General features: G+C 52.8%; 1 protein-coding gene across 6 annotated transcripts in view; it reads left to right on the top strand.

Moving 5' to 3' along the window:
• The first annotated feature begins 1296 nt into the window (after nt 1-1296).
• The window catches only part of TACC2 (transforming acidic coiled-coil containing protein 2), a 187867-nt gene continuing 178216 nt past the window's right edge, over nt 1297-10947 (top strand). For 5 of the 6 annotated variants that reach the window (XM_045291520.1, XM_045291519.1, XM_045291518.1 and 2 more), the window contains exon 1: nt 1297-1376. The gene's annotated coding sequence lies outside the window, so the exon portion shown is untranslated. The remainder of the gene's footprint in view (nt 1377-10947) is intronic. The other variant, XM_045291521.1, reaches the window with a different exon arrangement.

Raw genomic sequence — 10947 nt, 5'->3', positions numbered from 1 at the left:
CTGTAAGTTGAAGTCCCTTTAAGACCACACAATTGAAATTTACATCTCTGGAGCTGAGGACTGACAGTTGGTGACCTGGCTGACAGTTGGTGACCTGCCTGACTGTTTTGCTGCCTGTGCTGGGATAGCCTACTTCTCTCTTTCTACAGAGGACTACCAGACGGCCTTCAAGAATTGAAGGACTGCTAGTGTCTCACAACTCTCTCACAAGAGTGAGTTGCACTGAGCCATTTGTACTGCCATTTATAATTTAACTGTTTTATTTTATAATTTATAAATTATTTATATTTATAATGTAACTGTTTATAATTTATAGTTTAACTGTTCATTTCTTGTATTATATATCTATCTATGTTTATAATGTAACAGTTCATTTCTTGTGTTATATATATGTATCTTTATAAATAGATATATAATTATCAGCAATCTGGTTTTATCTCTCTAGAGAACCCTGTCTAACACATGGACCAAGAAGAAAGGCCTGGCAAACCACTTCCCAAAACCAGCCGGTGAAAATCCCAGGTGTCCCGACCGTCTGATCCAGTTGTGCATGGAGCCATCAGGAGCTGGAAGCAACAGCAACAACAACTTGTTCACATGTCGTGTAAACACACCCACCCACAGGCTGATGCCCTGCAATGGCAGCTTGTCATTCACACGGCCACATGCCTTCATCTGTCCACCGAGGGGTGCCTCAGGGAGCGCTGTCTTGGGTCGGTGCAGAAAAACCTCTATCGTTTTCCTAACAGCTGCTCAGTTTTACATCACTGGGTGATTTAATTCCTGACATACCGGGCACAGGTTTGCTGGTTCCAACAGGGTCACCAGCAATCTCCCCTGCGCCCTTTCTCCCGGGGCTGGACTGACCCAGAAGCTGACCACAGCCGGTGCCAATCCACCAGGAGCATTTCTGGTCCTATAGGGGTTTTTTGTTTTGTTTTCTACCCAAAGGCTGCTTTGTTTGAAAAGTGGCCGCTCCTAGCCCAGACAGAGCGCACATCCAAGTAAACAGACTTACCGCCCGGGGAGGTAGAGATAGGCTTTCGGATGGATCCTACACAAGCTGAGAGTGGGAGAGGCTGTGCACCTAGGCCCTGCTGCTCCAGGTATCCTCCCCCTGGGCTGCAAAGCGCGCAGGGACGCCTGGGTTGGAACGCTTACACCGCTGCTGCCGCCCGGGCCAGCAACCTCCAGCCAACACACATTTATAGCACACTTCCATGTGATCCTGGGGAAGACAGGCAGCGGCCGGAGGGAGGGCCCGCTGGGAAGCTGTGACAGCAGAAGAGAGGTCCTTGCCCCTCTTGGCTCTCCGTGCCGAGCGGATCCCGAGTAAGTCCGTCACCTTCTGAAGACTTGGTGCCTTGGAGAACGAGGTGGGCTTTACGTGGGTCTGGCGTTTGGGATTCCAGGGATACAAGCCGTCTTCCTTTTTGTCCCTTGTGCAGTGAAAGCAAAGGCCCAATGGCATCCTGCCTCCAGTTGTCTCCAAAGCCAAAGGAGCTGTATTTTCTCTCCCTGATAACTTACTGGTGACCTTCAGAGGGGCCCAGGCCAAGGGCCTCCTCGGTTTGCAGGATCGAGATTCTGTTAGGTGGCTCCTGGCGCCGGTTGCCATTCTGCCAGGTGAAAAATCCCCCTTCCGAGTGTTTGTGACTCTGTGGAATGAAGATTGAAGAGGGCCTGGGAGGCCCAACATGCGTCCTGGGGCTGGGCTATTGGGACGTTCCCCAGGGTGTCCACTTGGCAGGGAAGTTCTCTCTGAACTAGCTGTACAGGCCCGCTCCGTGTGCAGAGGCTGCCGTGTGTTCCCCGCAAAGACTGCGTGTTCTTGACGGAGGGAGGCTGGCTTGGTGTCCAGCGTAATGGAAGCCCCAGGTCAAAGCCGAAGTAAGGCTGAAGCCCCAGCCTCAGGAGAGAACCCTCCGTTCAGTTAAGTGTGTGTGTGTGCGCGTGTGTGTATGCTGCTATCTAACATGATCCTGACAGCAGGAGCCCACAGTCCGATGTGCTCAATTCCACTGAGAACATCTGTGGATGAGGGTAGAGAGGGGCTGCAGAACTTGCCCCCCGTCTTCAGTGCCGTTTCCACATTGGCCCGCTTTCCTCTACCTGCTGCTTTTGGGGGGCACGGGGGGGTTCCCCCCACACTCAGAAGTGGCCCGTACTGCCTGGTCACTTTTCTCCTGCACAGACACCAACACCCAGGGGTCTTGTGGCTGCAGGTGGTTTATTCCCACCCACGTGTAACTTGGGGCCTGGGGGTGGCCTCATTCCTGACCAAGTGGTAAATGTCAGCCAGGGGCTTTGGCACTTTCTACGTAGCTGCTTTGCATGTCTCTCTGCGGGGACTTGAGGAGATCCAGATTTCAGCACTGCTGCCACCATCCTCCCAGAATCCCACTGCTCAGGGCTCCCCTTGAAAGCAGGAGGCCAGCTTGCTCCTGCAGTGATGCTGATGCAGGGGTGATGCTGGTGTGCAAGAGAGGGTGAGGTGAGCAGAGGAGACTGGAGGAGATGCTGGGGGGAAGGAATCCCGAGCGGTGCGTGAGCAACGCCATATTGGGAAGCAAGAAGACAGAGTCGAAAGAAAGAAAAGGTGACCTTTCGTTCCCTCGTCAAGTGTTACGTGAGCCCCAGAGACCAGAGCCTGGGCACAGGGAGTGGCAGAATGCCACACTGGCACCATCCAGCACTCCTGGAACTCCTGGCCGTGGGCATGACATAGACCATGCTGGCAGTGCAGGATTACCGTGAGGGTCCTAGGCCACATGACTGAGAAGATGGAGATGGGCCAGCCAATTGAGGGGCCACGTGGAGGAGGAAAAGGTCCTGAACTTACATCTCAGGAGGCCGAGTTGACTGTGGGTCAGGGAAGAATTGAAATTGTCCTGGCGTAGGAGCTGGTGCTCAATTCCAGAGCTTTCTGCTCAGGCTCCACCAATGCGGGAAGGTAGGAGGTGGACTCTCCCAAAGAGAACAAAACCGAAAACCCAACCCACTGCCAGCGAGTCCATTTAGACTCACGCCAACCCTTTAGTCCCAAGTAGAACTGGCCCTGTGGGTCTTCGAGGCTGTAAATCTTCACAGGAGCAGAGACGCCTCATCCTTCTCTCACACAGCAGCCAGAGGGTTCAAACTGCCGACCTTGAGGTTAGCAGCCCAACATGTAAACCAAAGCTGACAGGGATGCCATTTGGGGAATGAGCAGGTCAAATACGCTCAGAAACAAGTTTACCATTGGGGCACCAGAATGCGTGCTGGCCAGTGTCATCCTTACAGAAGCAGGCTGTTATGTTTTCTCCTGCAGAGAGACTGCTGGGTTTGAACTGTCAGCCTTTAGGTTAGCTGCCCAGGGCTTTAATCCTCTGACAGGGTCTTCTCTCACTGTCATCAAGTCAAGGTCAACTCAGAGTGGACCTGTGGGACCTGCCGGTGATGTCGAACTGCTGACCTAGCAGTCAGCCAACCTGTGCATTACCCACTACATGCCCCAGGGCTTCTAATTCTTTTTCAAATATTCATTCCTCTTTTTGTCTTATCCTGTAATTAGTAAGTCTGGATTCTTCTCATATTTAAAGCTAGGACGATAATTTAATAACACATAATAACTGAAAATAGAGTGGAATACCATATCTAAGAAAGTAGAGGTGATACAGTCTGTCCAAGACAATTTTCTGAATCAGCTCCCCAGTAACCCTAGGAACAGGCCTAAAAACCAAGACACCCAGAGAGAAATGCTTTTGTTGTTGGGCTTTGTTATGTATAGTCTTGGAAACCCTGTGGGGTAGTTGTAGTCTGTCCTAAAGGGTCCCTCACTGTAAGTTGTAATCAACTCAACAGCAATAGTTACTCGTTGGGGGCGGGGGGAGGCCCCTCCATCAGCAGGGAGTACTAAGAAGTGAGTGGGAGCAGGATTCAAACTCTTAAAACTTGTTTGCTCAACAGTGTGGTTTTGTGGGAGGGGAGAAGTGAAAGTTGGGTTGCCAGGGCAGGTGTTATTAATAGGAGGCTGTGCATTTAATAGGTGTGTTAGACCGGGTTGACCAGAGAAACAAATCCAGACACATACATATATGTGTAAGAGAGAGCTTGATATCAAAAAATAATTATATATCAAGCAAACATCCCAGCCCCGTACAGATCTAGGCCATTCTGATACGACTCCTTAAGTCCGATACTAGTCCACAAATCCCTCTTCAGACTCACGCAGACACACGCGATGATGCTGAATGCAGGAAGATCACAAGCCGGTAGGTGCAAAGTCTCGTGGATCCAGTGGTGGTGGACACATCTCCAGGGATCTGGCTGTTATCAGTGTGGCTCCAAGTGGCTTGTCAACAGGGAGGTGAAAGCAGATAGAGAGAGAGGGGAGGTTCCCAGAACCCTCCTTAGAAGAAGGCCACGCCCACCAGGGGGTATCATCAGGCTGGACTTGATTGACAGGCTAGACTCCACCCCTACACCCTATGTATCAAGCTGACAAGAAATTATGGAACTGCCACAATAGGCCAGGGGCATGCTGGGAGTAAGGACAGCACTGGGTGGCTGACAATCACAGGAGAGAGCCAGAACAAGGGCAAGCTGTCTACCAGGCTATGGAGTCTGGTGCAGCCATGGGAAGCCCACACGCACTGTGGTGCTGGGCTGTTCTAATGATCCAGCTCCCAGAGAGCACTGCAGGTCCCATCCCAATCCCCCAGGGCATGTCAGAGACAAACCAGCGAGGGGGCAGCTAGTCAAACAAGGTCGAGAACCTACCCTTTGGAGGACTGGTGAGGCTATGCTTTATGGGCTTGTCCCCACCCTTTGTGGGTCACTGGACAATCCACTCCGACCCTTGTCCTCTGAGTCTTTAAACAAAATGAGCTTCTCGGTTCAGTTCTGCTCCCAAGAAATGGACGTGCGTGCCTGGTCACCGTGCTGGCCTGAGCAGGCAGGTGTGTGTGTACTGCGGTGCCGGGAGCAGCTCGCTCGTGCAGCAGGAGCAGGCTCCACAGTCACCCCATGCCAGTGCTGCGTGAGTGTGATTAATAAGGGTGTTTAGAATGGACGCGGTGGAGAGAGACGCTGGTGCGAGCCGGTGCTCAGTCTGTGACCTAAAAAGGGGAATTCTGCTCCTCGCTCAAGATAGGGCTCGGCCGAGGCAGGGCTGGGTGCCAGAGCTGTTGCCAAAGGATGGTGAGGAGAGGAAGCCCAGCCACACTGGCTGCTGCTGTCGGAGGAAAGGGTGCCAACGTGAGGCAGTCACGTCTCTCCCAGCCCAGGAGGGACTCTGATGAGTGGTGGCTTAGTGCAGTGTGGCTGCAAAGAAGTGTCCGGGCTCTATCAGGGGCGAGGGCCCTGGCTGGTGCAAACGGTTGTCTCTGGCTGCTGACAGTGGGCAGTTCAACCCCCTCCTCCAGTAGCATCATGGAAGAAAGGCCTGACGACCTGTTTCTGTGATGAATGCGGCCAACAAAACTCCAGGAGGCAGTCCTGTGCTGTAACACGTGGGCTGGCATCAACAATGAGTCTATTTATTGATCGGTTTACTAAGGGTTGTGTTCCCCCAGGTAGCTGTCCTCGCTACTTGATCAAGTTCGAAGGTGCTAAATGTGGGTCATTGACGATGATTTCTCGGAAGCGAGAAAGGACTGGGAAGGGCATGGAAGTGTGTGAAGGACACAGACGTGTGTTACTTCCAAGTGGAAGACAAGGCTTTCATCGTGAGGGGCTATGACCGTGCAGATGACACTGTGCGTGGAAAAGGCGTGGCTCTTTATTCACTTTTGGCCATTCAGGAAACCAGTCCTGCTCCTAGGCTTCTGCTGCAGTGGATCACGCGCTCAACGTGGGGTCAGACACAGTCCTGCGTCTCATGTGTCTCAGCAGACAGCTGAGACAACCAAGCCAGAACCCTGGTGGGTCACAAGACCACCTGCTCATGTGTCCCAGCTCCAGGACCGGCATTTGGTGATGTGACTATTTACTTTGCCTGCCGGGAGGGAGGTTCACTGTGGAGCATTTGCCTCGACACCAGCTGGTCTTACTGCTCCTGGGACTGCCAGCATTTTCCAAGGCCTCCTTCTCAGTTAGCACAACCAAGACAGCCGGGCTGACTTCACTTGGTCAACAGGTGTGGGGCGAGTTGGCTTGACTGCAGATGCCAACCTGCAGCTCCGTGTGGCTGTGTTGCTTTTTATAGCATTGGATTCTTCTACAGGACTCCGAGTCTGCCAGGACTGTTGTGGCTAGCAGAGTCCATGTTTACCCTGGGGTGGGTGGGGAGAAGGTGGGGAGGGTTTCTGAGACCAACTCTCTCCTCCTCCTCCTCCTTCTCCTCCTCCTCTCTCTGTCTTGCAAGACTCTAAATTCTCCCCTTTCGTGTCTTACCTTCATTCAACACCCAATCTCCAAAGGGTGTTTTCCTATTTTTTCCGCCTGTGTCCCCTCCACCTCTCCCACGCCCTGCCAATGCACTTTAGGGTTGTCCATGGGCGCGGAGACAGCCTCTGGCTCGTGGCTACCCCATGCACCGTGGGATCGGGCCGTTGGGATTGCGAGGCATATTTGGGGCAGTAGATTGCCAGCCTTTTTCTTCCTAGTTTTGGTCTGGACACACCACCAAAACCTGCTCTGTGTCGTAAGAGGTGGCCGCTGCATAGCAGGTGTCCTGTTGGGACACTGGGCCCAGGCCTCTCACGTGGAAGGCGAGAATTCTATTATGGCTCCACCCCTGCCTTCCTGTTGAAACTCACCCTTTCAGTCATCTTTGCATTGTTGTCCGGTCCCCGCAACGCAGGCTCTGATATGCTCAGGACGCCAGCCTTTCTGGCAAATCCAACACCAAACCCACTGCCTCGGGGTCGATCTCAACTCACAGCATTTCTGAGGCTGCTGTAGGTCTTGATGGGAGCAGTTAGCCTCATCTGCCTTCCTGAGAGCAGCCCATGGGTTTGAACAGCCAACCTTGCATTTCTCAGTCTGCCGCTTACCTACACTTCACTGTCCCCACAGTAGTTTGAGTTCCACTGTAGGCTCCACTCTGCAGCTTCCCTCGTTTCTTCTCCGGACTTTTCTGGGAACCAAGTCTTAGCTTGCTGCGAAGCTGGTGGCAGGGTGGGTGGGTGGCATGAGAACATGGGCAATTGTGCTCTGACGTTGACTGGGTTTCTTTTCCAATTCACTGTCCTTTTGAAGAAGGCCTCCTGGTCGCTATAGCATTCTCCTGTTTTCAAGGTTTTTTGCACAGACTCACCTTTTTTTGCCCCTCTGGTTGTTTTATGTCAGCTGAAGAGAATAGATCAGGGTGCAGGGAGCTGGGATTGTTGTTCCAATTCTCCCCAAAGCTATTTTAAAACAGGCAAATGGGATTCAAATAAGTTCTAGTTCTAGCCGGAGCGCAGTGTAGACTGGCTAAATGGCGCTGCTTGGTTTTAATGCGCGCATTCATAACGAACACGTACACGGAACAGACGTTTTCCACGCGATTTTCTATTTTGCATAATGAACTTGCTTCTGTCCTCCAAGGCCCGTGAACAGCGTCTAGAAGGCAAGCCTCATCAGCTCCTAGCTCTGCTGCAACAGCTGTCTCCTTGCTGACCACAGCCTCGGTCCTGCTAGCGTCCCTTCCACACCTGCGGTCTCTGCTGTGTTGTAAGCATGGAAACAAGCTCCCAAATCCTGGTCCTCCCCTCCCTCCACCCTCCACCCTCCCCTGGGCCCGCCGTTTCCAATGATGTCAGCACCATCTTTGAGTTTCAAAAATGAGAGCGCAGTTCAGCTTCGGGAATCAACACTAGTGCCTGAGATATATATATACATACACACACATATATATTGCAGGTTGCAACAGCTTGCTTTCATTAAAAAGAAATGGGATGTTTGCTAATATTCCATCAGCAGAGAGAGACTGTATGGAAATTGTGAGTAAGGGGAAGTTCATATTGTGATGGGTCATCAAATATATGTTATAGCAGAAAAAACATGAAATAGACATTCTGATGCAAATTAACACGCAGCTTCCAGTTCTCCTTTGGAAGAATCAGACCAGTTCTCGGCCGTTAGGTAACAAACCACTCCAAGAGGAAGTCACTGAAGACCATAGGCGTCTATTTAGCGTTCCATGCTGTGGGCTGGCAGCGTCAGGCAAGCTCGACTGCTCGTCTGAGTGGGTCTCTTAGCCTCAGCTATGGGCTGGCGGGCAGACTGGCTGCTGGGATAGCTCAGGCCTCGCCGGTCCTCCAGCAGGCTAGCCTGAGCTTGTTGACCAGGCTTGTCGCAGAATTCCTCTCAGGAAAGAACAATCTTTTGCTTGGAAGAAGAGCTTGATATTATCTGTGGAGGTGTCAAGCATTGGCAGGAGCTCCAGAAATGGAGGTGGTTAAATGGGTGCCCCGTGATGGGAGGAAGAGCAATGGGTATTGATGATATTTTTCTTCCTGAGGTGGCAGGTCATGGAAGAGGAGAGGGGACTGGGGGGTGAGGAATCAGAGTTGAGCAATAGAGGGGTGGACTGAAGGGTCCCTGGGATGGGGTGGCTGAGGCCACTGGAAGCACAAGACGACCTTATGTCATGCTCCAACAAGAGAATCCCCGTTTCGAAATGGATTTTGGTAGCAGTTGTACAATATTGCTTGATGTGATTGAATGGTGGAGTGGTTATGATGTCTAGATTGGCCCCCTAATAAAATGGTTTGGAAAAATTTAAAAATAAGATAAATTACTGTGGGGGAGGAAAAAAAATCTATATATATACCACAAAATGAGCCACTCCAAGAATGACTAAGTGTACAGCGGAGTGACATGAATGACAGTCACAGTGCTGGCAAACACCACCATCCTGCTGCTCCCCCAGCACCTGCCCACCCCCCGAAACAGAGACCCAGCAGTGTCCAAGTACAGCGAAGCTCCTGCTCCAGTCCCCTCGCCTCCCCTCAGCCCAGGGGACCCTCTAGCAGCCTTTGTAGACGCTCCCTCCAGGAGAGATCGGGTGGAATCTGACCTCGCACGTTTGGCTGATGCCGCCGGCTGACGCCTTCCTTGCCGTCTTGTGGGCTCCTCTTGGCCGAGGTCACTCTGTCCTTGTCGTTTTTTATCGGGGTGGAAATCCTGAGGCAAGGGCAGTGCCCTCATGAGTGCTCTGTGAGCCCGTTCTTCAGTTTCGGCAGCGGATGGTGGGGGCGTAAGGCCCCGGAAAGGCTGACCTACTGAACTGGGTCAATCTCTGGAACAGAGGCAGCCTGAAGCCGTCGGCACCTGAGGGCCAAGATCAGACAGGATGAGCCCTCGGGAGATCGCACATACCCTGGGTCGACTCAGGGATCCTCTAGCGGTGGAGCTGAGAGCTTGGGTGCAAAGAGGAGGCCCACTTCCGTTGACAGCTGAAAAAACCTATATTTATAAACTTAAAACGCAACTCGTAAAAGCTAAGTTGGGATCACTCAGACTGTATGCTCTTTTTGAAACTGCCTTTTCCCACTAAAGAGTAACGAGGAACCGTATTCAATCATCCTGGGATCCAGATTCCTGGGGCCATGGCATTGAGGTGACCCATCCCTGAACGCTGAATCTTGGAGCGGTGGGTTAAGCGAAGGGCTGCCAACGGCAAGGTTGGTTGTTTGAACCCACCAGCTGCTCTGTGGGAGCAAGCTGAGGGGGCGTGCTCCCATCAAGGTTTAGTCTCAGAAACCCTACGGAGCCGTTCGCCCTGTCCCGTGGTGTCTCAGAGTCGGAATTGACTTCAGAACAGCGGGTTGGGTTGGGGGCTTGGTGTGGTTAAGGAGGTGGCCGAGGGAGGGAGTCGAGGTTCCGCCCAGATCGACCCTCAAACAAGACCAAACTCAGCACCATCAAGCCCATTCTGACTCAGAGTGACCCCGTGGGACAGGGGAGAGCTGCCCCTGTGAGTTTCCCAGACTGTCACTTTATGGGAGGTAGAAAGGCCATCTTTCTTCTGGGAAGCAGCTGGGAGATTCAAACTGCTGACCTTGCAGTTGAACCAGCACACCAGGAAGGCACTGAGACCCAAGTGTGGTCAGAGCGCCTCAAGGCCGGGGAGGTCATCAGGATCAGGCATGGGGGCGGGCTGTGCCAGTGGGTGCAGTTGCAGTCTGGGGCCGGCCGATGGGGGCTGGGGGAGGGCAGACACTGTGATTGGGGGAAGTGGAGCCTGGCTGGGCACAGAGGCTTCTGGAAGCCTGAACTCTTCTCCTCGGGACGTCTAGGCGGCCTCAGAGAAGGGAAAGGGACAGACAGAGGAGGGCGTCAAGGGAGAGTTGGTGTTGCACCCACAACCCCCGCCATCAGGCAGATCCTTGGCACGGACGGAGGTCCCATGCCCGACAGAAAACAAGCACTCCTCGCAAATCCCTTTCGCGCCGGAGCTGGTTGCTTGTATTACAACGGGAACAGGAGCGCAAAGCTAAAAGTAGCTCCAAGCTGCCTCTGGAGGCAGAAACAAGGTCCCTTGAGAGCCGGAGCCACCTGGAAGGCAAGCCGCTAGCTCAGGCCCTGGGTGGTGGTCAGCAACCAGGGGAGCTGCTGGGTAGGTGAACTTGAGGATCCTCCACCCCACCCCCCATAGGAGCAAACACAACTGGGTCTCCTCGTTCTGGTGCCTCCCAAATCCAGATCCAGAGGATGCAGGGTGCCGTGGCTGAGAGCTCTGGCCGGTGGGAGGCCACGGCTGTGAACGTGGTGCTGGTGGGTGCTGGGTGTCCGGGCCTGGAGGGGAGACGTCAGCAGGAAGTTCAGGGCCTGGGTTGGGGCTCCTGTTACTGGGCCCAGGAAGCTCAGCATGTGGACGGCTCCAGATGGTGTTCAGGGTCTTTTTTTTTTTTTTAATCATTTTATTAGGGGCTCATACGACTCTTATCACAATCCATACATATATCAATTATGTAAAGCACATTTGTACATTCATTGCCCTCGTCATTCTCAAAACATTTGCTCTCCACTTAAGCC

Source organism: Echinops telfairi, unplaced genomic scaffold (assembly GCF_000313985.2).
Source record: "Echinops telfairi isolate 266 unplaced genomic scaffold, ASM31398v2 ScPeMD7_70;HRSCAF=299, whole genome shotgun sequence".
Lineage (NCBI taxonomy): Eukaryota > Metazoa > Chordata > Mammalia > Afrosoricida > Tenrecidae > Echinops > Echinops telfairi.
Note: the sequence above shows the minus strand (reverse complement) of the source record. Positions and strands in the feature narration are given on the sequence as shown.